We start from the raw sequence: 23,135 nt of genomic DNA, 5'->3' as shown, positions 1-23,135 counted from the left end.
TGACAGGAGGAAAAAAACCCTAAACCCATAATTGTTTTTACATAAGAGAGTTGTTGGAGAGAGAATCCCCACCTGTATATATTTTTTAAACTGTAAATACTCCTGAATGAATTTTGGTAGCTTTGGTAGCTATAATGGGAAACAGTATTGTATCCATTTTGAGAGTGCTTCTTACCTCTTGTACTACATTTATCATCTTTAATTCTGCTTTAGACTCATCCCTTGCAGTGGCCACCTGTAACTTGGCAGCCTGCAGGGCTTTGCCAAATATATCGAGACACCAAGTAAAATATCTTTTGTAACCAAAATGAAAATAAACTGTATTTTTGGCTGACCAGTTCTAATCCCAGACTTGTCTAAATCATTGAGAAATTGTATGTTGTGTTTGTGGGGGGCCATAATAATATAATCATAGGCAATTAAATTGAGGGAGTGAATGAAATTAAACATTGTTTTTACCCTGTATTTCTTTTTCAGGAATCTGAGTTGGAATTTGATAACCATCAGTTTATTATAACAGGGTCAGTATTGGAGTGATAATGGGTTTGGAAAGGCAGGTTCTGGGCAAGGGAAAGCTGATAATGGTTGCTTACAGTTGAGGTTTTAGATGATGGAGCTTGGTTTTCAGTGTGATTTAGATTGGGACTGCACCAAGATGAGGAAGGACAGTAGGTGTAAAATCTCGGGAGTGCAGGGGAGGAATCAAGGAGTGGCCAGAAAAGAGAGATCGAATGGGACAGGTTTTGGAATCTGGGAGTGGTTGGGGAAGGCTAGATAGAGTAGAGCACAGAGGCCCATAGAGATTTCATTCCTTGGCATGGAAGAAAAATGAGCAAGGGTTACTTTCAGGGTAAGCAGTGGGTTTGAGATCCTGGATCCTGATTATAGGAGACAGTAATCAGTAGTCAGTAGTAGTCTGAAAGCAGGAGGGAGCTGCTCAGATTAATTCACAGGGCATCCAACGATGAGTGTGGACCCAGATGCTTGGAGCAGTGGGTATCAGAAACTCAAGCTCCTGAGAGCGCTGTCTGCCAACACATATGATGATTAGAGACCCTTCTTTGTGGTTAAGGAGCTCACAGGTCAGTGAAAGACATAACTGCATTCTGTGCACATGTGTACATGCATAGAATAATATTTCTTTGTAATAAAGGTAATGAAGGGATCTTTGCAGCAGGTTATCTGGGAGTTCCAAGAAGAGGGATGTACCTTTTCCTACTCCATGGAACCTAAACTCATTTCAACGCCCTTGGTAAACATGTCCATCTACTGCCTGCTCAACCACATACATCACTGCTCTCCAATCCACGCCTCACTGTCTCTTCCCTCTTCGTGCTCCTTTTCTGCTCCACACTTTTTGTTCCTGCCTGTCAAATCTTCCTTGAATGGTCATGTCAGGTACTTTGCATGCATGGTTTATAACAGAGGAGACATTCAAATGATTGCACTATTTACTGGACAGCACAGGCATAGAGCAGCTGGAACAGAGCTGGCTGCAGTGCTGGCTCACCTGCTTTTCTGGAGGTTATTCCCTTAGTGCTTGTGCTGTGTGGCGGGGAGGTCTGAGGGAGGTTTGGTGGGATGGTGGTGACACCTGCGGGACTCAGGATAGCTGCCCTTTACCATTTGCTGTGGAAGAAGTTTGACAATTTTACAGTGGTCACACTGTGCTGGTAGCTACCAGCTGACTGTCAGACTGCCTCACAGCTCCCCCGCCGTTAATACCTTCCTTTTATAGATCCGGAAAATTAGTTTTAGAAAAGTCAGATAACCTGCCAAAATGACAGCTAGTAAGTGAGAATTAGACTTTGAACCCAAGCCTGTCTGACCTCAAAGAATGATTAAGAGGTCTTTACCACCCTAACACATGTCACATCGAGTGGAGTCTTGTGTTGCTCACTGTCTTGTCTGGGTCAGGCCTCGTTTTTGTTTTTTGTTTTTTTTTTTTTGTTTGTTTTTTGTTTTTTCTAGTTAGATGGCTATCTAAAGATGCAGACTGTGTCTTTTCTTTTTCTTTTCTTTTTTCTTTCTTTCTTTCTTTTTTTTTTTGAGACAGAGTCTCGCTCTGTCGCCCAGGCTGGAGTGCAGTGGCATGATCTTGGCTCACTGCATCCTCCGCTTCCTGGGTTCAAGCGATTCTCCTGCCTCAGCCTCCCAAGTAGCTGGGACTACAGGTGCGCGCCACCATGCCTGACTCATTTTTGTATTTTAGTAGAGATGGGATTTCAACATATTGGCCAGGCTGGTCTCAAACTCCCGACTTTGTGATCCACCCGCCTCAGCCTCCCAAAGTGCTGGGATTATAGGCATGAGTCACCACGCCTGGCCCAGTCTTTTCTGTATTCCCAGTGCCTAATCTGGAATGGAGCACATGATAAATAGCATTCATTCCTTTATTTATTCTGCAAACTCTTAGTGAACACCTGCTGTGTGCCAACCTTTGTATTAGGGCATACACAGATAAATAAAGCAGGATAGTCACCCTTGAAGAACCCATAGTTTGCTGGAAGTCTCAGTCTCTCCCTCTGTCTGTCTCTTGCTCACACATATATATATAATTATAATGATAAAGATATGTACCAGATGCATCTAGTTGCATTTATTTGAAGAGTTGCGGTAGCTGAGAGTGATATGGTATGTGTATCCTTTACAGGCTACTACCAAACTGTTTGCTATAGTGACTATACCATTTTGTTTTCTTACCAGCAGTGCATGAAAGTTTTAGTTGCTCCATATCTTCATCAGCACTTGGTATTGTCAGTTTTTCCTTTGTGCCATTCTAATAGGTGTATAGTCGTAGCTCATTGTGGTTTTAATGTGAATTTTTCTAGTGATCAGTCTTTTCACATGCTTTTGAGTATCTTTGCATATGTGTACTTGCCATCCATACATCTTCTTTGGTCGAGTAGACCTTTAGCCCATGTTTTTAATTGGGCTATTTATTTTCTTTTTTGTTGACATGACTGACTTTTAACAGAACTTTCTTTTCAGGAATTTGTTAATTAGGTTTCAAGTACATTTGATATAAACAGTTTATAAAATGCTTCAATCAACATGCTGTAGGAGTGGTTGCCAGGGAAAACCAAAATGGACTTTGATCCCGACTGGGGCAAGAGTGATGAGGATGAGGTTTTTTGTGTGCTTTTCCTCAGTGTGGTTTTGAAGCAGGAGGACAGAGCAAAAGGAGAGAAATAGGAGCCAAAAAGCTCAGGAGGGACTTTGATCTTCAGTCTAAAAGGGAAAACAGGGATTCTTTTGGTTGCCAGTGGAAGCTGGAAGGATTAGACATGCCAAAGGATGGTTTACTCTGATGAGAAAAGCAATTGGACAACAACAACAAAAAACACTGCAAGGCTCTTAAAAATGTCCATCCTTTTTTAGCCCAAAATCGGATGAGGCCAGATCAGTGGGAGGTTTCTACCACTGAAGATGAGGTCAAGTTATTTTGTCATCCTAGACTGATCTAAGCAGATACTGAATACTTTTAGGAAAGGTGAGAATGCCTTGATCTATGCCTAGACATTTACAATAGGCTGTAATTCTTGACATTTATGTTGTTACGCTAATAAATTGGTATTTAAAAAAAAATTTGGCTGATTATGTAAAAACTGTTCTGGGAAGGAGTCTATGTAAAGCTAAAACACTCCCTGCCTCCTGTCTCCTGACTTGCAGGCCCTGTGCCATTGGGAAAAAACAGCCAGGCCTATGGTTCAAGGCCTTCTGGGCATCTGACTATCTGCACCCCAGCACTGTCTCCACAGTTTTGTGTACATGAGTATTTTTATGGGGAATGATTACGGAGCTCTTCTCAGCCTCAGAGAGGCCTGTGATCCCCAAACGGCTGTGAACCACTGTTCTAGAGGGGGAGCTTGGCAAATTCACTACAGTGATGGTACAGCAAATGTTCCATGTCTCAGCTTGAAAACATTATGGCAGGAAGTCCTGCGTCAGATGAAATTAGGTATACATTAAAGTAGTGGGATTGAACCCAGAGCCTTTTCAACTCTTGTATATAACAGCTTTGATTCTCTTTCAGACATAATGAGTCTATAATAATTGGCCAAGAATTTTTTTTTTTACTTATTAAAAAACCACCTCAGATAATATGTTCTTGATTATGTAACTATAATTATAAAAAAACTGTATATTATTGTGTGTAATAAAAATCAGAATTTATAGGCTAGGTCTAATCTATGCACCTCGCCATGCTATATATTGGAGAAGACAATAGAGTATAAGCTATGATCTTTTTGAGAAGACAGGAGCCACATTCACAGATCATGAAGTCCAGAGGAGAGTGGTGGAGGGAGAGAGTGTTTCAGGCTAGGATGGCCGGTTTTAGCTGTGGATGAAAAGGTAGTATTTGATGGACCAAGAGGAGAGGAAATCTGTAAGCAATTGCTCAGAGAAGGAAGAAACAGAAGAAGAAATTTGGCTGAGCATGTTTTACATGAAGTATTCCTATTGGGGAGTAGCCACAAGTGAAGTTGAGAATGCAACACAGGTGAAATAACATTTTGGGAAATTTATCTGGTGGTGGAGGACCAGGCGGTGGAGGACCAGGCATAGAGAAGGGAAGAGACTAAAGTGAGAGACGGTGTTTAAATAGTTAATGCAATCACATAGCCATGAAGAGGGAGGGCTTAAGCACAAAGTAAGGGATAACTAGGAGAGCCCTTGTAGAGGGTGGAGAAAGCAGGCTGTGCCCTATTCAAGGAGAGGAAGGCAGTGGGTCAGGTGATCCACTGACTCCTAGACTCTATATCCACAGTATAGATTTCTGTTCTTTTTTTTTTTTTTTTTTTTTTTTTTGCTTCAAAAGGCTTTAAAAATGTTCAAAAGGAAAGCATTTAGACTGTTTATGAAATAGAGTTGTTAAAAGAAAAAGTATTTTTTTTTTTAATTATACTTTAAGTTCTGGGATATGTGTGCAGAACATGCAGGTTTGTTACATAGGTATGCACGTACCATGGTGGTTTGCTGCACCCAACAACCCGTCATCTACATTAGGTATTTGTCCTAATGCTATACCTTCCCTAGTCCCCCAACCCCCGACAGGCCCCGGTGTGTAATGTTCCCACTCCCTGTGTCCATGTGTTGTCATTGTTCAACTCCCACTTATGGGTGAGAACATGTGATGTTTGGTTTTCTGTTCCTGTGTTAGTAGATAACTAACACTGAGAATGATGGTTTCCAGCTTCAGCCGTGTCCCTGCGAAGGACATGAACTCATCCTTTTTTATGGCTGCATAGTATTCCGTAGTGTATATGTGCCACATTTTCTTTATCCAGTCTATAATTGATGAGCATGTGGGTTGATTCCAAGTCTTTGCTATTGTGAACAGTGCTGCAGTAAATGTGCAGGTGTCTTTGTAGTAGAATGATTTATAATCCTTTGGGTATATACCCAAGGATTTATAGATTCAATGCTATCAAGGGATTGCTGGGTCAAATGATATCTCTGGATCTGGATCCTTGAGGAATTGCCACACTATCTTCCACAATGGTTGAACTAATTTACACTCCCACCAATAGTGTAAAAGTGTTCCTATTTCTTCACATCCTCTCCAGCATCTGTTGTTTCCTGACTTTTTAATGATCACCATTCTAACTGGTGTAAGATGGTATCTCATTGTGATTTTGATTTGCATTTCTCTAATGGCCAGTGATGATGAGCTTTTTTTCATGTCTTTTGGCCACATAAATGTCTTCTTTTGAGAAGTGTCTGTTCATATCCTTTGCCTGCTTTTTGATGTTTTTTTTTTTTTTTTTCACGTAAATTTGTTTAAGTTCTTTGTAGATTCTGGATATTAGCCCTTTGTCAGATGGATAGACTGCAAAAATTTTCTCCCATTCTGTAGGTTGCCTGTTCACTCTGATGATAGTTTCTTTTGCTGTGCAGAAGCTCTTTCGTTTAATTAGATCCCATTTGTCAATTTTGGATTTTGTTGACATTGCTTTTAGTGTTTTAGTCATGAAGTCTTTGCCCATGCGTACATCCTGAATGGTATTGCCTGGGTTTTCTTCTAGGGTTTTTATGGTTTTAGGTCTTACATTTAAGTCTTTAGTCCATCTTGAGTTAATTTTTGTATAAGGTTAAGGAAGGGGTCCAGTTTCTGTTTTTGGCATATGGCTAGCCAGTTTTCCCAACACTTTTTATTAAATAGGGAATCCTTTCCCCATTGCTTGTTTTTGTCAGATTTGTCAAAGATCAGATGGTTGTAGATGTGTGGCATTATTTCTGAGGATTTTATTCTACTTCATTGGTCTGTATATCTGTTTTGGTACCAGTACCATGCTGTTTTGGTTACTGTAGCCTTGTAGTATAGTTTGAAATCAGGTAGTGTGATGCCTCCAGCTTTGTTCTTTTTTCTTAGGATTGTCTTGGCTATGTGGGCTCTTTTTTGTTTCCATATGAAATTTAAAGTGTTTTTTTCTAATTCTGTGAAGAAAGTCAGTGGTAGCTTGATGGGGATAGTGTTGAATCTATAAATTACTTTTGGCAGTATGGCCATTTTCATGATATTGATTCTTCCTGTCCATGAGCATGGAATTGTTTTCCATTTGTTTGTGTCCTCTCTTACTTCCTTGAGCGGTGGTTTGTAGTTCTCCTTGAAGAGGTCCTTCACATCCCTTGTAAGTTGTATTCCTAGGTATTTTATTCTCTTTTTAGCAATTGTGAATGGGAGTTCACTCATGATTTGGCTCTCTATTATTGGTGTATAGGAATGCTTGTGATTTTTGCACATTGATTTTGTATCTTGAGACTTTGCTGAAGTTGCTTATCAGCTTAAGGAGATTTTGGGCTGAGATGATGAGGTTTTCTAAACATACAATCATGTCATCTGAAAATGGAGATAATTTGACTTCCTCTCTTCCTATTATGAATACCCTTTATTTCTTTCTCTTGCCTGATTTCACTGGCCAGAACTTCTAACACTATGTTGAACAGGAGTGGCGAGAGAGGGCATCCTTGTGTTGTGCTGGTTTTCAAAAGGAATGCTTCCAGCTTTTGCCCATTTGGTATGATATTGGCTGTGTGTTTGTTGTAAAAAGCTATTATTTATTTGGAGATATGTTCCATTAATACCTAGTTTATTGAGAGTTTTTAGCATGAAGGGCTGTTGAATTTTTGTCGAAGGCCTTTTCTCCGTCTATTGAGATAATCATGTGGTTTTTGTCATTGGTTCTGTTTATGTGATGGATTACGTTTATTGATTTGTGTATGTTGAACCAGCCTTGCATCCCAGGGATGAAGCCAACTTGATTATGGTGGATAAGCTTTTTGATGTGCTGCTGGATTCGGTTTGCCAGTATTTTATGGAGGATTTTTGCATCGATGTTCATCAGGGATATTGGCCTGAAATTTTCTTTTTTTGTGTCTCTACAAGGTTTTGGTATCAGGGTGATGCTGGCCTCATAAAATGAGTTAGGGAAGTGTCCCTCTTTTTCTATTGATTGGAATAGTTTCAGAAGGAATGGTCCCAGCTCCTTTTTGTACCTCTGGTAGAATTTGGCTGTGAATCCGTCTTGTCCTGGACTTTTTTGGTTGGTACGCTATTAATTACCACCTCAATTTCAGAACTTGTTATTGATCTATTCAGGGATTCGACTTCTTCCTGGTTTAGTCTTGGGAGGGTGTATGTGTCCAGGAATTCATATTTCTTCTAGATTTTCTAGTTTATTTGCGTAGAGGAAGTCAAATAGTATTCTCTGATGGTGGTTTGTATTTCTGTGGGATCGGTGGTGATATCCCCCTTTATCATTTTTTATTGCATCTATTTGATTCTTCTCTCTTTTCTTCTTTATTAGTCTGACTAGTCGCCTATTTTGTTAATCTTTTAAAAAAAACCAGCTCCTGGATTCATTGATTTTTTAAAAGGGTTTTTTGTGTCTCTAGCTCCTTCAGTTCTGCTCTGATCTTAGTTATTTTTCTTGTCTTCTGCCAGCTTTTGAATGTGTTTGCTCTTGCTTCTCTAGTTCTTTTAATTGTGATGTTAGGGTGTTGATTTTAGATCTTTCCTGCTTTCTCCTGTGGGCATTTAGTGCTATAAATTTCCCTGTACACACTGCTTTAAATGTGGCCCAGAGATTATGGTACATTGTGTCTTTGTTCTCATTGGTTTCAAAGAACTTACTTATTTCTACCTTAATTTCATTATATACCCAGTAGTCATTCAGGAGCAGGTTGTTCAGTTTCCATGTAGTTGTGTGGTTTTCAGTGAGTTTCTTAATCCTGAGTTCTACTTTGATTGCCCTGTGGCCTGAGTACTTTTGCATTTGCTGAGGAGTGTTTTACTTCCAGTTATGTGGTTAGTTTTTGAATAAGTGCGATGTGGTCCTGAGAAGAATGTATATTCTGTTGATTTGGGGTGGAGAGTTCTGTAGATGTCTATTAGGTCTGCTTGGTCCAGAGCTGAGTTCAAGTCCTGAATGTCCTTGTTAATTTTCTGTCTCGTTGATCTGTCTAATATTGATAGTGGGGTGTTAAAGTCTCCCACTATTACTGTGTGAGAGTCTAAGTCTCTTTTCGGTCTCTAAGAACTTGCTTTTTGAATCTGGGTGCTCCTGTATTGGGTGCATATATATTTAGGACAGTTAGCTCTTCTTGTTGCATTGATCCCTTTACCATTATGTAATGCCCTTCTTTGTCTTTTTTGATCTTTGTTGGCTTAAAGTCTGTTTTGTCAGAGACTAGGATTGCAACCCCTGCTTTTTTTTTGCTTTCTATTTGCTTGGTAAATATTCCTCCATTCCTTTATTTTGAGCCTATGTGTGTCTTTGCATGTGAGATGGAAAAAGTATTTTTTTAAACCACAATGGATAAAGCTTGCATAAATTAAGAGCCTTAGTGTTGTTGCAGGCATTGTGTTGTTACCCGACACCATTTTGGAGTGGTTGATTCAGAGATGTGTTGTAAGGATAAGAATAAAACCGACATTCAGAAGCAGAGGAGGATTTCAGGTGTAACTAGTCCTCATGGAAAGAGATGAAGAGCACTTATTTAGTACAAGGAGCTGTGCGACCATAACTGAACCCATTCCTTAGAGTACTGGCTGAGTACTAGCAGGAAAGACATCCAGAACCCTCAGAGGATTCTGGGAGTGCAGTAAAAATGCTTCAGATTTCTCCTGGAGAGGAATAATCCTGTTGTCTTCTAATAGTAGAGAATAACAGGTGACTGGATTAGAAGTGGTTGATAGAGTGAAATGTTGACCAGGCACAATGATGCCTAATAGCAGTGCTTTCCACAGCAAGGTGCTCACACACAGAGGAGCATGAGACGTTCCACTAAGGCTGCAAGAAGAAAAAAAGAATAGACATTGTACTTATGTTTACTTCTGTCTAAAAATAGAAATCAACCTATGTAGTAGTCAACATCCAGACTGACCCTGGTCCTTCCTATGGTCCAGATGCCAGAAGATCTGCAGCCTTGCTCGCTGTCCTTTCAAAGGACAGATTGTGTGTATTAACTTTTAAATCATCTGCAGTGCAGCAAGACCACTCAGCTAAATGTCATGGAGAAGGCCAGCAATTTCAAAATATTTGTCTTTTGTAAAAAACATTCTTAACTCACATTCAACAGTTCCATTAAGATATCTGCTGATTAGCATCTATGGTATTAGAGATTATCAGCATCATTCTCAATCTCATTATTAAATACTGTAAGATTTTTTGTCTATTTAATATCCTATCATCTGTAAGTCTACCTAATCAGGTAGAGATAAACCTCTCTGAAGAGTCGGCCCCTGTCAACAGAGCACACACTCTTCCCTCGAAGGATATTAAATAGCCAAAAAATCTTACAGTATTTAATAATGAGATTGAGAATGATGCTGCTAATCTCTAATACCACAGATGCTAATCAGCAGATATTTTAATGGAACTGTTGAATGTGAATTAAGAATGTTTTTTACAAAAGACATTTTGAAATTATTGGCCTTCTGCATGACATTCAGCTATGAGTGGTCTTGTTGCCCTGCAGATAATTTAAAAGTTAATACACATCATCTGTCCTTTCAAAGTAGAGGTGATATGTTTACAATGAATAAGAAAGTCACCTTTAAAAAAACCTGGTGATCTGGTGCTACACGGAGAGCACTTGTAAACTAAATGTGTAGAAATAGTTCCATTGTGACATGGTTTTCATTCCTAAAAACAATAGGTGTCATTACATATTTACTCATATTTGCATACTTAAAAATATTGGAAACAAACTAAAATCTTCCAGAGAGTTTGAAGCCCAATAAAAATTTGTCAAAATGTAACATTTTCCAATAAGTATGTAAGACCAATGAAATGATATTCGGGAAAATGGAAAGTTACTAATTTTAGTGAAAAACTTTTGAGTAGTTAGTGTATGAGATTGAAACATGAGTATTATGACTTTGTAAGTACATTTCTTCCATTTGCATCAATGTGTCTTTTTCAGATATCTCTTTTGAGCTAGGGCAGACACTGAAGCTAAATATTAACATATACTGGGCTTAAAATGAGACCTCTGGCTTGCCGTATCAGTAAGTGTTAAACCAAGATTTAAAAAATGAAGCCCATTCAGTCATGCCACAGTCACTAAGAAATATTTGTAGTGATAAAAAGGGTTGATAAAGGAAAATAGTTTAAAAAATTAAATTTCATCTTTATCTCAGTCTTCCAAATTTCTATTTTTGAGTATGTTTTGTGATATACATATTATATAGACAGTGTAGTTTTAGAATATATACTGAATCAGAAGTGTTACAGCAAAGCTAGAAGGAACTTTGAGATTCTCTAATCTTGATATAGAACATGCATATAATTTGTGAATAAATATATATTTTGGAGGTTAGGCTTTTCTTTTCTTTTCTTTTTTTTTTAATGAGACAGAGTCTTGCTTTGTTGCTCAGCCTGGAGTGCAGTGGTGTGATCACAGCCCACTGCAGCCTGGGACTCCTGGGCTCAAGCAATCCTCCCACCTCAGCCTCCTGAGTAGCTGGAACTACAGGTGTGGGCCACTGTGCCCAGCTAATTTTTACAAATTTTGTGTAGAGACAACGTCTTGCTTTGTTGCCTGGGTTGGTCTCGAACTCCCGGCCTCAAGCGATCTTCCTGCCTTGGCCTCCCAAAATTCTGGGATTATAGGCGTAAGGGTTCCCCCTTACCCCCAGTATGGTGTATGATCCAAATAGGTGGCCATTGGTCTACAGACAACCTGCTGAGAACCTTTAAATAAAATCTTCGTGGTTTCTGAGGGGTTGAGGAATGTTCTGTTTCCAAGCCCAGGACTCTTAGACACTATCTGTAGCACATTCAGGTGACAATATGGGTTGAGATGTATCTATAGGACCTAACAGGTAGAAGAACTTCTATTCTTTGAGTAGATGTCAAAAGGTGAAAAGTAGGATCTGAATCTTTCTCCATGTGGAGAAAATTCAGGTTCCAAGGAATAGTACACACAGCTCAACTGTACATTAGACACCAAAAAAAGCTCAAATTAATTAACTATTATGGAGTCTTCAAAAAATACAGAACTCTGCTTTAAAAAAAAATGGGAGGAGAGAGATCCTTAAGTTTAAAGCAGAGTAACACTTCAAAACTTCACTGAGTTTGAAGTGTTACTCTGCTATAGACAGTGTCTAAGAGTCCTGGGCCTTGAAATAGAACATTTGGGTTCAGGTGTCTTCTTTATTCCATTCTGGCTTTATAATCCTGGCAAATTATTGAAACTCTTTTTGTTTTTGTTTTTTTGTTTTTTTTGAGATCGAGTCTTGCTTTGTCGCCCAGGCTGGAGTGCAGTGGCGCGATCTCAGTCACTGCAACCTCTGCCTCCCGGGTTCAAGCGATTCTCCTGCCTCAGCCTCCTGAGTAGCTGGGATTACAGGTGCGCACCACCATGCCCAGCTAATTTTTGTATTTTTAGTAGAGATGGGGTTTCGCCAGACTGGTCTCGATCTCCTGACCCTGTGATCCACCCACCTCGGCCTCCCAAAGTGCTGAGATTACAGGCGTGAGCCACCGTGCCCGGCCTGAAACTCTTGAGGTTTCCTCAGCCAGAAAAGGAGCATGGTAATTCTTCACAGCATGATTGTGAAGCTCCATGGGTTGGGACAGAAGGAAGTGCTGTCAAAACTATAGTCCCCGCCCGCTGTGGTGGCTTGTGCCTGTGATCACAGTGCTTTAGGAGGCTGAAGGAAGAGAATCATTTGAGGCCAAGAGTTTGAGACCAGCCTTGTCAACATAGGCAGACCCAGTCTCTACAAAAAAATACAAAAATTAGCTGGATGTGGTGGTGTGTGCCTGTTGTTCTAGCTAGTTGGGAGACTGAGGTGGGAGGATTACTTGAGCCCAGGAGTTTGAGACTGCAGTGAGCTATGATTATGCCACTGTAACTCCAACCTGGGTTTCAGAGCAAGACCCTGTTTCCAAAATTAAAAAAAAAAAAAAAAACAAATGCAAAAAATACTGTAGTCCTCTGCAATATTACTGAATGAGGATTGCCCGAGACTTGAGAGGCAGTTAGGCAGCCCCCTTCATTCTGACGATGGTGGTCCTCTCCTAATTGAGACTGAGAATTCTCTAGATGTGCCTGTTAAATATTTGCATGGCCCCAGAGTGCCATTCAGAGCTGGATTTTGTTTCTGATGACTCAGTTGCCCTTGAGGCTGCTCTTGGGTTCCCTGTGCTCGTGTTGCCAAGTTGTGTGAAGTGTGCAAAGCTGCTGTGGGTTTGCAGAGCTGGCCTTGTGTGTTGTGGAGAGGGCCCTGAGATGTTGGTGACTCATTCAAATCCACTTTATGTCTGCTTCCACATCTTGCTCAATCTGCTAGGCTTACCACCATCTAAGTCCTAGAAGGCCTATCAGCTCTCCCCAGGAAATGTAGAACCCAAAGACACAGGCACATACTTTCATTTCCTTTTTCAATGAATATAGTCTCTTTAAAAATTTTATTTGAATACCGATCCATGGTTTGCACAAGCCATTCGAATTTTAAACAGATGTGTGTGCAAAGCTGGGATTCAGCATTGCATGTCTCAGTCCAGTTTTATAGTCACTGACTTTAGTGGTACAGCCTAGTCTCATAGTTGTGCCTTGGGTGGACAAGCTGGTAAGGATTTCGATGACTTTCCTGTCCAGAGCTTTGAGACTTTAGCCAGGACTAGGGCAGCTTTCTGGGTGTCCAGTGGAGGGCTACGTCATTCGACCATTGCTATGGGAAAAACTCATGAGCTGTCTCGTAGCAAAGTTTACCGATTGCCAAATACCTGGGTGTGTGGTATTTGGAAAAAATATTTAGTGATGCAGTGATTCTTTGAAGAGGTGTCCTCTAATATTTACTTTTAAAAATGGTAAACCAATTTTAATGTTGTTCATACCTAGCTAAGATTGAACTAGATGACTTAAACATATTTAAACATCATCTCTGTGAGTGAATGGGAAAATAGAAACCAAACCAAACCCCTATTATTGAATGCTAAGAGAAATGGATTTTTAAAAAAAATCCAAATAATTAAAATCTAGTGTTACACGTGAGTCTAGGGACTTGATTTACTATTTGGCAACTACATATTTTGTTGGCAATAAACATATTGTCTAAAAGAAAATGTGTAAAGCCAAGATAGAGGCCCAAGTAAAGAAGAAAGTGTGATGCTAACAGAAATTGGTTTATTGAGGAGACATTTATAAGAACAGTTTTATTTTTTCCTATTCACCATTTTATAATCATGCTTTGTTTAAAATCCAGTATCTTGTTCAAATTCTAGTTTTTTTCAGGTCCCTTTCACCTCTGAAACTCCAATCTCATGTCAGATGAAAAACATCCTTATCTCTTTTTTACTGTTACCTGTGAGAGTTGAGGCTTGAGGGAATGGAAGGAAGAAGTGGTACAGAAACTACCCTTTCAATCTTTTGAGGTTGGGCAGGCAGGAGAGATGTGTAAGAGACATGCGTTCATTGGTGATATCCATGAGCAACCACCTTTGGTAGTATACTAGCAAGAAAGCTCAAACTCTCTTCATTAGGATAGGCTAAGCTATGCTTCGACAACCTAAAATTCCGAGACTTAATATGTGCGTGTCACCGATATGTCAGAATTCCTTGGATTATTGGCCTGTTTTATTAAAATGAGTTAATACAGTCTCACAGTCACCATGTAATACATTTTACACTAAGTATTTAAATCATTTTGATTATTATAGTAGTGTTATTTTGAATACCTTAGATTCATAAAAAGTTGCAAAGATAATACAGGGAGTTCTCGTATACCTTTTGTCTAGTTTCTCCTGATGTTAACATCTTGCATTATCATGTACATTTGTCAAAACTAAGAAATTAATGTTGGCATAGTGCTATTAACTAAACTACACATTTTATTCTGATTTCACCAGTGTATCCTTTTCCTGTTCCAGGATCTAATCCAGGATAGCACTTCACATTCAGTTGTCCTGTCTCTTATAATTTGTGACAGTTTTTCAGTCTTTCCTTGTTTTTTCATGATCTTGACTATTTGAAAGTATTTTGTAGACTGTCTTTTGATTTGGATTTATTGATGCTTTCTCATGATTAGACTGGGATTATGGGTTTTGGGATGGAATATTGCAAAAGTGAGTGCCCTTCTCATCACATTGTGTGGGGGGTTATATTGTGTCAACATGACTTATCACTGGTGATATTAGTCTTGACCACGTAGTTAAGGTGGTGTCTACCAGCTTTTTCCATTGTAAAATTACCATTTTCCCTTTCCATATTCTTTTCTTTGGAAGCAAGTCACTAAGCACACACTTGGAAGAGAATTAAGCTCTACCTCTAGAAGGGAATGTATCTTCATATACTATTTGTAAGTTTTCTGTATGGAGGATTTGTCACTTTTTACCCATGTGTTTATTTAATCATTTAGTTATAGTACCTTAGCCTCATTTGTTTTATTCTTCAGGTTATATTATTATTTTCTTGCTCAAATTGTTCCACCTTTAGTCATTGTAAGCTCTTTCGGGTTGACTCCCAGATCAAAATATAGTTTTTAAAAAAGACTTTTTTTTTTTTGAGATGGAGTCTCGCTCTGTCGCCCAGGCTGGAGTGCACTGGTGTGATCTCAGCTCACTGCAACCTCTGCCTCCTGGGTGTAAGCGATTCTCCTGCCTTAGCCTCCCGAGTAGTATTACGGGTGCATACCACCACACCCAGCTAATTTTTGCATTTTTAATAGAGACGAGGTTTCACTATGTTGGTCAGGCTGGGTCTTGAACTCCTGACTTCAAGTGATCTGCCTGCCTCGGCATCCCAAAGTGCTGGGATTACAGGCGTAAGCCACTGCGCCTGGCCTAAAACATTTCCATTTTTAAGGGCAGTTTTAGGTTCACAGCAAAATTGGAGAGGAAGGTACAGACTTCCTATATACGCTGGCCCCTCCAACCTCTCTTCCCCTCCCATAGGTGTAGCTTCTCCCATTATCAACGTCCCCTACCAGAGTGGTACATTTGCTGCAAATGATGAACCTACATTGACGCATGATGATTCCCCAAAGTCCTAGGGTTCACCCTTGGTTTTATACATTCTGTGGGTTTGGACATATGTATAATGACATCTATCTATCATTATAGTATCATAACGAGTATTATCACTGTCTTAAAAATTCTCTGTGCTCTCCTTATTCATAAAAGTAAGAAACCTAGGAGTGTTTCTGTCTTTGGTTTCCAATTACTTTGGCCTGAGATAAACTGGGACTTCTCAATTCGTTCCAGGCCATTGAACAGTTAATGAGAAGCATTTCATGGCGTTTCTAAAACTCTTGTAGACTAATAATAACTATAATGAAGTATACAGAAATTCATTAATATTTATAAAAGTAATAAACATGGAATAATAGAATTATGTTAGTATTAAAATTCAATTATTAATTACATTATTATTTCAACTAATTTTGCAAAAGACCATTGACTATAGGTTCTTAGAGGCTAAAAGAAAATTAGAAATATACTACCCCACCTCCTTTGTTTTACAAATGAGAAACTAAAGCGTCCAATGTTTAAGTTATTTGCCTAATCGAAGCCAGGACCAAAACTTATCTAATGATGTCTAAACATAGTGTCTTCCACCAAATCAAACAGTTGGGTCTTCCTGTTTTCCCTTTTTTCCCCTCTTCTTTTCAAGAATGAATATTCTGAAATATTTTCCAGATATGGAGTCACCGATTTATAATGATAAATCTGCAAGAAGATAAAGTTTTGCATATTTTCTTACATTTGTGTTTTAAATTGATAGCTGCTCTCAATGGCATGTTAAAAAATACTTTAGTGAATTTCATATTTTGATAGTTTCCAGCACAGATCAGCAATTTCTCTGAAATTTTTTGATTATTCGTTTGATTCCAGAAATTCTGTTTCACTGGTACTAATTCAATGCATTTATTTTTCTTTTGAGAATGGTACCTTACTATAAATGTCGCATGAGGAAAAGCATTGCCATTTAAGCTAAAGAAGTGCTGAATATGACATGCATGTTGGAAAATGTGTGATGCTGTCTTATAATTTTAGCTCGGGTTTATACAAATGTGGGCATTTATCTTGTTATTTTCACAGCCATACACACTTACTGCCACTTGAAGTTATCCTTACAACAGATCTTCATTAATTAAGTTTGTCTTACAGGAGCGGAAGGAAAAGGATGATGTGAATTTCACCTTTGAAAGGCAGCAGTAGGCAATGCAACATTTAAGAAGTGTTTTTTGCCTGTGCCCATAAAAAGCTATATACCATTATGTTGATGGATTTGCTACTTTGTGTCCTATTAAGTATAAAATGTGACCATATATTTTGGATTCCAAGGTCTTTTCTGGTTTGTTGAACACAATAATGCTTAAGATGATGATTTAAATTAGTTTTAATGTACTTGGGTAATCAAGCATACAGTGCTTTGAAGCCACTAAGGGAGAAAAAGAAGAGATATTTCAGCCTTCCCCAGTAATGAGACCCATAAATCAAAAGAACGAACATGGAAACTTCTAGCAAGCCTAGGGATCTAATTTCAAACACCTTAAAAGAGACTCCTTTTTTGGTTTAGGCTTGCCATGTCCGTGGTGCCCAGTGGAAGGGCTGATCTGGAAAATTTGGATAAAAAACAGAGAACCGCTATAGGATTAAAACAATGGAGCCAGACACTCTCAGCCTTTGGATTTGAGAGGCTTGTGTTTAAGAAGTCTGGGCCTGAAGAGGTGGAAATACAGGGGGCGTAGATTCAGTTACAGATACATACATGTTCAAATACCAAATACATGTCATTTAAGGGAATCATAAGATGACTTTGTAAGAGGGAGACTTTTTTCCATTTAGCAAATAATTGTAATAGACTTTTCAAACTAACTCTGAAGTGAAAGTTTGAGCATAAAAGCTTTTCAGCTGACAAAGAGAAATGGCATGAATGTCTGAGAAAAAAACCAGACACATCCCTAAAACAACAGAGAAATGCCTTCTAGACTTTAGATACATCTATGGCAAATAGGAAGACAGGCTATTTCTAGACCTCTGGCAGGAAGACTGGCCTTTTACTCAGTCCTTAAAGGAAGAAAATAGCCAAGAGAAGTTTGGAATGAGAAATCCAAGTTCTTTTACACGTTGTTGGTTCAGGCAATGTCAGAGATTTTTTTCATAGCTTGTCTCTTGGAGGCTGACCTTGGACTGTGCACATGGACCTATTTTTAAACTGTAGACTCCATTTCACTCCCACATATTTTACCCTTCTACTGTTCAAGTGCTAAAACCAGGGATTATTTAAGTTAGTTTACACTCTGTTGCAGCCTGGGGTGAGAATTTAGGATTCCAAAATTGTGTTAGAAGTGGGTTGAGAGGAAATAAATGTGGAGAGGCTAAATGACAGTAGTGGTATGGACCATTTTCCTTTGAATTTCCCCCTATTTTTAAAATACTCACTGGAGTCCTAGGATACACACAGATAATTGACGTATCTGTAGGGATATTTGGATTCAAGGTAAGTTTCTTTTGATTTTAGTAACATGTGGCTTTTGATTATTATGGAGGACAATGTAATCCCAAAGTATAATGGTACAATTATTTTGCCATTTAGGTTTATATCTTAATTTGGGCTTTGCTTAAATCATCTTGGGGGGCGTGTGTGTGTGTGTGGAATGTGTGTGTATGATATATGTGGGTAGGTGAGATAGCGAGGGAGGTAGGGAGGGAACTTTTAAATGCTGTTAGTTGTACTGAATTTTAAATTCAGATTTGTGTGTGTGTGTGGAAGGAAATGCATTTGTCATGGCTAACTGTGGTCTTTAATAGCAACGTGACTAGAGCGTGAATTATTTTCTTATTCAAAGAAAAATGAGGGGATCAGAAGGGCTACTGGTTTTCAAACAAAAAAAATAGTACAAGGTTTACGTTTTTAAAAAACTTGTGTGTTATAGTGATTGAAATTTTCTTGTTTGGCAGCCTTTTCAAAAATAAAAAATTATATTTCATAAATTTTTTTTCTGAAATAGCTCTTGAAAACAATTATATGAATCAAAACTGAAAACTAATTGTAGCCATGTATTTGATTATATCAGATCATAGACCAATAACAAGGATGTTTCTACTGAATTGTAGAAACTGGAGTTGGTGGGACACATTCCTTTAACTTTGAGGGATGATTATGGATAAGGCAACTGAAGTGTTTATGGAAGATAATTCAGTCTATATTTAGGAAAGACTTCCTTTTTCTAACCAAATGTGGTGGGTTTTAAAAATCTTAGAAATATATATTACAAGATGGATTGATGATCCTGGTCCATCCATTAATCCACCCTGTTTTCTTAATGCCTTTCAGACTAAGATGCACACATCATGAGTAAGTTTTTACCTATAAACACTTTAGCATGCATGTCATTAACTGGAGGTCAGTATTTGCTTATAGTGTTATTTTTAAGGTGAAATTTACAGTGTGCTGAAATGTACAAATCTTACATGCACCCTTTGAATTTTGAGAAATGTATACTTGTGTGATCCAAAACTCTATCAAGGTAGAGGCCTTGGCCAGTATCTAAGTTATCTCATCAGTTTTCTCAGTCCTACCCCAGAGACAACCACTCTTCTGATTTTTTTCACCATAGTTTTCACTGTTCTAGAAACTTCATGTAAGTGAGATTATACAATGTGTACCCTTTTGTAGAAGACTTTTTACATACTTTTACTATTTTTGGAATTTGTTAATACTGTCGTAGAACAAGCAGTTCATTCCTTTTTATTGTTAGGTAGTACTCCATTGTATAAATATATGGCAATTTGTTTGTCCAGTCATCTGTTGATGAACACCTGGGGTGTTTCTAGTTTGGGGCTATTATAAATAAAACTGCCATGATCATTCTTGTGAAAGTTTTTCTGTGGACATATGCTTTCAATTCTGTTGGGTAAGTACCAAGGAGTAGAATTTCTATGTATAAGGTAGGTATGTGGTTAGTTTTATAAGAAACTCTCAGATGTTTTTTCCAAACCGGTTTACCATTTTAGCTTTTCTACTAAGAGTGGATGAAAGTTCTGGTTGCTCCACATCTGGTCTTACAGTATAGTATTGTCAGTCTTCTTCATGTTAATCATTCTTCTGAGTGTGTAGTGGTATCTCATTATGTTTTTAATTTGCATTTCCCTGATGACTAATGATATCGAATAGCTTTTAATGTACACATTAACCATCTGTATATTCTCCTTTGTGAAATGTCTATTGAATCTTGAATCTTTTGCTCATTTATTATTCAGCTTTTTTTTTTTTTTTTTTTTGAGACGAAGTCTTGCTCTGTCGCCCAGGCTGGAGTGCAGTGGCGCGATCTCTGCTCACTGCAAGCTCCACCGCCTCCCGGGGTCACGCCATTCTCCTGACTCAGCCTCCCGAGAAGCTGGGACGACAGGCGCCCGCCACGACGCCCGGCCGATTTATTTGTATTTTTAGTAGAGACGGGGTTTCACTGTGTCAGCCAGGATGGTCCCAATCTCCCGACCTTGTAATCTGCCCGCCTCGGCCTCCCAAAGTGCTGGGATTGCAGGCGTGAGCCACCGTGCCTGGCCAGCTTTTTTTTTCTTAGTGAGTTGGAATTTTTTATTAATATATATCCTGGATACCAATCTTTTATCGCTCTGTCTCATAAACACACACACACCATTTTTTCCTGTTACTGTGTTAGTTTTCTTAACAGTGTCTTTTGGTGAGCACTTTTTAATTTTGGTGCAGTCTGATTTATCTGTTTTTGTATGATTATTGATTTCTGTGTGTCACTCAATAAATCTTTGCCTGCTTTCAAATTATAAAGATATTTTCCTATGATTTCTTCTAGAGCTTTGTTGTTTTAGCTTCTATGTTTAGGTCTAGGATTAACTTTGAGTTCACTTGTAAGGTGAGAATCCAGGATGCTTCATGTTTTTTCTTTATACTGATATCTAGTTGTTCAGGATCATTTGTTGAAAAGAGTTTCTTTTCTCCATTGGAATGCTTTGGCACCTTTTATCAAAAAATCAGTTGATCATATATGTGAGTCTGTTTGGGAGTTTCCAGCTATTCTGTTGATCTGTTGTTGATCCTTATGCTAGTATAGTAATTGCCTCCTTATCTGTGAGACGATACGTTCCAAAACCCCCCGTGGATGTCTGAAACTGTGTATAGTACAAAACCCACTATGCTATGATTTTCCTATCTGATAACCAAGATAGCTACTAAGTGACAAATGTGTGGGTAGCATATGCAGTGTGGATATGCTGGAAGAAGACATGAGTCATGTCCTAGGTGGGACACAGCAGGACAGATTTCACACTACTCAGAATTTAAATCATGAATTCTTTACTTCTGGAATTTAAAACTTACGAATTGTTTATTTCCGGAATTTTAAACTTCTGAATTGTTTATTTCCATTTACTGTTATGAGACTGAAACCATGGGTAACTGAAACAACAGAAAGCCAACCACAGATAAGCGGGGACTCCTGTTCCACACTGTCTTGAGTACTGTAGCTTCACAAGTAAGTCTTCAAATCAAATTGGGTAAGCCCTCAATTTTGTTCTGCATTTTCAAAAGCAGTTTTTGACATTTATAGGCCCTTCATATTGCTGTACGAATTATAGAATTAGTTTATCAGCTTCTTTTTTTTTTTTTAAAGTCAGATGTGATTACAATTTGCATTGTCTTGAATCTGGAACACCTGGTGAAAACTATTTTCATAATAATACTTAGGCATTATTTGCTTTCACACTCATTGTCTCAGGAGTACAATGGAGTTTTCCAGAGGATACATAATGTGTGATATTGCAACAGATTGAATGCAGAAGCAGGTAGGCAAATCAGGCTGTTTTCTTTTTATGTTAAACATTAACGATATTTACAAAAGTGTAAAACAATGCAAATCTTAATTTTATTTTAGGAAAAATAAAAATTATTTTAACATTTAATGGGCTTGTTAATTTTAAATGAATTAATATTTTAACATTTTTAAATTTTAAATTCCTTCTCTGGTGAATTTTGATAGCTATAAACCATGTAAATATTAAAAGTTTTTTGGGATCCTCAGTTGTCTTTAAGAGTTTCAAGGAGTCCTGAGAATGAAGGGTTTGAAAACTGCTGCCGTAGCTCAATTTTGGAACAGTTGATGCCTTAACAATATTTGTTTTTTCAATCTATGAACATGGTATATCTCTACATTTATGTATGTTTTATAGTTTTCAGTATAGATATTTCTGAACATGTTTTGTTAAATATATTTCTAAGTATTGTGTATTCTTTTTTTCACGATCTTGACTCACTGCAACCTCCGCCTCCCAGGTTCAAGTGACTTTTCTGCCTCAGCCTCCTAAGTAGCTGAGACTACAGGCACCCACCACCATGTCTGGCTAATTTTTGTTTTTTTAGTAGAGACAGGGTGTCACCATGTTGGGCCAGGCTGGTCTCAAACTCCTGACCTCACGATTTACCCGCCTCGGCCTCCCAAAGTGCTAGGGTTACAGGCATGAGCAACTGCACCCAGCCGCTAAGTATTGTATATTGTTTACACTTACATAAATGTAATATAACTTTAAATCGAGTTTTCTGCTAATATATAGAAATACATTTAATTCCATTTAGTGACCTTTCAGCCTGCAAAATTTCAAAATTCACACATTACTCTGGTAACCTCAAACTTATATTGTCAAGAACTGTGAAAGGTTTGAGATTTTATCTCGCTTGCAGGCTAACAAGTTAGCCTCCCACAGTTTCATGGACGCTGACAGAAGACAGGAGAATCCTGGATAAGAGATAAAGAACTTTATTACTCATGGCATAGCAGGCAGCATGAGCTTCATGTTTGGATTGGGTCTCCACACTCCCTAAGCTTCATGGGGTAATGCACAGTAGCTCAGGTAGATGTTACTCATGCAGTAGGTTTGTGTCACAGTTGAGGAACCCTGAGCTTAGGAAATAGCATTCTTTAAAAGGGGCTGCTAGCCAACTTTGCCTAATCTTTGTGCCAGAGGGAGATGTTATTTTCATTTCCCTGAATAGCAAACAGATCTTTCCTTTGCCACAGAAGTAGATACTATCTGTTTTCCAAGACTGTGTGCTATATAAACATTCTTGAAAAGACAGGCCAGAAGAAAAGCTGATAAAGATATGCAGAAACATAGAAGGCACATGGGTAATTTTTTCCCAACTTGTGTTGTTGGGATTTTCTTCTTAGTCATGTCATGTCAAATATAGTTAGTATTATGTCATTCCAATATTTAATACTTCTCCCCTTTTGCTCTGTTGTACTAGCCAGGACTGCTAGTGTAATGTAGAACAGGAGTGGTGACAGTGGTCATCTTTGTCATCTTTGCCTTTTGTTCTAGGGTGAAAGTATGTTATTTTACCAATCAGTATAACACATTAACAAAATAATCATTGTAGAAATGGGGTCTAAAATGAGGAAATTATCTTATATTACTAATTTGCTGAGTGTTTTCTTTTATCATGAAGGCTTGTTGTATTTGCCAAATGCATTTTCTGTATGTAGTGTGATCATCAATAAAAATACGATTATTTTTTATTCCTTTATTCTGTCAGTATGGTTTATTAAATCAGTTAAGTTTTAAATGTTAAACCAACCTTGCATTACTAGGATAAATTCCACTTGAGGTGAGGCATGGTGGTTATACCTGTAATCCCAGCTTTGG

General features: G+C 38.3%; 1 protein-coding gene across 7 annotated transcripts in view; it reads left to right on the top strand.

Moving 5' to 3' along the window:
- Positions 1–23,135, top strand: part of LTBP1 (latent transforming growth factor beta binding protein 1) — a 446,965-nt gene that overhangs the window by 95,385 nt on the left and 328,445 nt on the right. Inside the window, exon 1 of one of the 7 annotated variants that reach the window (XM_050754126.1) lies at positions 17,647–17,958. The exons of the other annotated variants lie outside the window; for them this stretch is intronic. The gene's annotated coding sequence lies outside the window, so the exon portion shown is untranslated. Of the gene's footprint in view, positions 1–17,646; positions 17,959–23,135 lie in introns of those variants that run through there. 7 annotated transcript variants of the gene reach the window in all.

Source organism: Macaca thibetana, chromosome 13 (assembly GCF_024542745.1).
Source record: "Macaca thibetana thibetana isolate TM-01 chromosome 13, ASM2454274v1, whole genome shotgun sequence".
Taxonomy (NCBI): Eukaryota; Metazoa; Chordata; class Mammalia; order Primates; family Cercopithecidae; genus Macaca; species Macaca thibetana.
The sequence above is the reverse complement of the archived record's forward strand: the minus strand, read 5'-3'. Positions and strand labels throughout refer to the sequence as shown.